Genomic DNA, 2,708 nt, shown 5'->3' with positions numbered 1-2,708 from the left:
TGAAACTTTGTCCTTTTCTCCCTTTCTCTCTCTCTCTCTCTCTCTCTCTCTCTCTCTCTCTCTATCTCTCTCACCTTTCGAGCCACTCTTAGTTTTCCATTATGTTTTTTGCTTATTATTTCATCCTCCTCATCATCATTTTTATTACTTTTATTTGCTTTTACAGATAGCTCTGTCCATGTGCTTCTGAGTTTCATGGAAGTCTTTGTGTAGAGTAGGGTGCTCTCAAACTCACAGAAATCCTCCTATTTCTGCTTCAGGAGGCCAGGGATTCCCATCCTCTGCTGGCAGCCTGGCTAAATTTCCATTTTAAAGTCACTCCCATTTCTCCTTTCACAATTCTTTCTGTATTTCTCACCCCATTTCTCTCTCTTCCACCTCTTTCTCCTTCCCTACTGTCTTTCTTCCTTCTGTGCCTCTTCTCTGTCTGACCCCTTTCCTTCACCTCTCACCCCCCCCATACTTCCCACATTCCCACTCTTCCTGTCTTCTAAGATTGCTCCTCCTACTTCAGTGTTTCCTCCCCTTCCCATACCTTTATCCTTTTCTCATCCATTTCCTCTCTGCAACCTGTTTGCAAAGTACCTAGGACTATTTTTTTTGCCTCTTTGCAAATACTTCTCTTTTCCCCCAAGCCTCTCATTTCACAGCCCTTTCCTATGTTAAAGGTTTCTTTCCTGACCCCTCTGGAGTTAGGGTAGGTTTATTTAGTAAACAGAATGCCACCAGCTTCTGCAGCACAGGCTGTGGGCTTGGGCAACAGGCGCTGTGTTCCGGCCCTGCCAGTAGGGGGCGATGGAGAACGTTTCTCACTTCCGGTTTTCAGAATGCCTTGATGTCTGTCTGGCAATTTGGGCCATTGTGAGGGCTGTTGCCCAGAGGGGCTCAGGCCCTTTGGGTTTCTAGGCAGCTCGTGAACACTCTCAGAGTTTTTGGCCCTCTCCATGGATGCTGAGTGCTGATTTTGGCCTAGTGGAGCTCTCTGCTCACCATGGCAGTGAGTAGAGTGTTTGTTGAGATTCGTCCATCCCAACAACTCCCTTTCCCCTCAGGTGTCTCACTTTAAACTTTCCTGTTGAGGGCTTTCTGGAACTTTTCTTGTTCTCATTCTTTTGCCTAACCCCACGACTTGGACTTTGTGGTGTGCTTTCCCAAATCGATTATTAGAACTTGTTTGATTTGCTTATAACCACTCTTTCCTTTCTTAGTAGGTTTTAAATTCTTTCCCAAGCTTCTTCCCCATCCTATAGTTTTCCTTCTTTTGTTTCATGTCTCCTATCCAACTCCCTTCTCCCCTTCCAGTCCCTTTACAGCTCCTTTTCCATTTTCCTTTTGTTTTCTGATCTCAACTTTTCTCCACATTTTCCCCATCCTTTGGACTCTGTATTTCTTTCATCATTTTTTCCTTTTTTTTAAAAAAAACTATCTTTTTTCATTTACATACCAATCCTAGTTTCCATTCCCTCTCCTCCTCCAATTCCCTGCAAAGTCTGCTCCTCCCCAATCCCACATCCAGTTCTCAGAGATGGTAAAACACTTTGCTTTGAGGATTGTCCAGGGTTCTCCCTACTATATCTAAGGTGAGTAAGGTATCTGTCCAAGGAGACTGTGTTCCAAAAAGCCAATACAAGCAGTAGGGATAAATCCTGGTGTCACTGCTGGTAGCCCTGGAGTCTTCTCAAGCCATACACTTGTCACCCACATTCAGAGGGTCTAGTTTGGTCCAATGCTGGTTCCTTTCCAGTCTGGCTGGAATTAGTGAGCTTCCATTAGCTCAGGTAAACTGTTTCAGTGGGTGTCCCCATCGTGTTCTTGATCTCGTTGCTCATATTCTCACTCCTCCTACTCTTCAGCTAAACTTTGAGAGCTCAGTTCAGTGCTCCACTGCAGGTCTCTGCCACTGTTTCTATCAGTTGCTGGATGATCTTTCTATGGTGACATTTAAGATAGTCATCGATCTGAATCCAGGTCAAGACCAGTTAAAGTACCCCCTCCACTATTGCTTAGGGTCTTAGCTGGGGTCATCCTTGTGGATTCCTGGGATTTTCTCTAGTGCCAGGCTTCTTGCTATCCTGTAATGGTTCCCTCAATCAAAATATCTCTTTTCTTGCTCTCTATCTTTGTCCTTCCTCCATCTTGATTATCCCATTTCCTCATTTTTCTTTCCCACTTACATTCTCCCCTTACTCTCCCTTTCCCTTCCCTTCTCACTCAACTCCCATGTTCCCAATTTTGTCTGGAGATCTTGTCTATTTCCCCTTCCCAGGGGGATCTATTTATGTTTCTATTAGCATTTGCCTTGTTACTTAACTATCTAGGGTTGTGGTCTATGTTTGTTATTCTTTGTTTACAGCTAGTATCCACTAATGAGTGAATACATACCAGTTCATCTTTTTGGGTCTGTGTTATCTCTCTCGGGATACTTTTTCTAGTTCCACCCATTTGCATGCATATTTTAAGATGTCATTTTTTTTTTGCTTTGCTTTTGTTTTTCTGCTGAGTAGTACTCCATTCTTCATCAGTTCTTCGGTTGAGGTATATCTAAGTTGTTTCCAGGTTCTGGCTATTAAAAATAATGCTTCTATGATGATTGGTGAGCAAATGTCCTTGTAATATGATTGAACATCCTTTCAGTGTGATATTGCTGGGTCCTGAGCTAGGTTATTTCCTGATTTTCTTAGAAAACACCATAATGATTTCCAGAGTGG

Source organism: Microtus oregoni, unplaced genomic scaffold, assembly GCF_018167655.1.
Source record: "Microtus oregoni isolate MIOR12 unplaced genomic scaffold, Mior012 000074F_ref0000038, whole genome shotgun sequence".
Classification (NCBI taxonomy): domain Eukaryota; kingdom Metazoa; phylum Chordata; class Mammalia; order Rodentia; family Cricetidae; genus Microtus; species Microtus oregoni.
The sequence above is the reverse complement of the archived record's forward strand: the minus strand, read 5'-3'. Positions refer to the sequence as shown.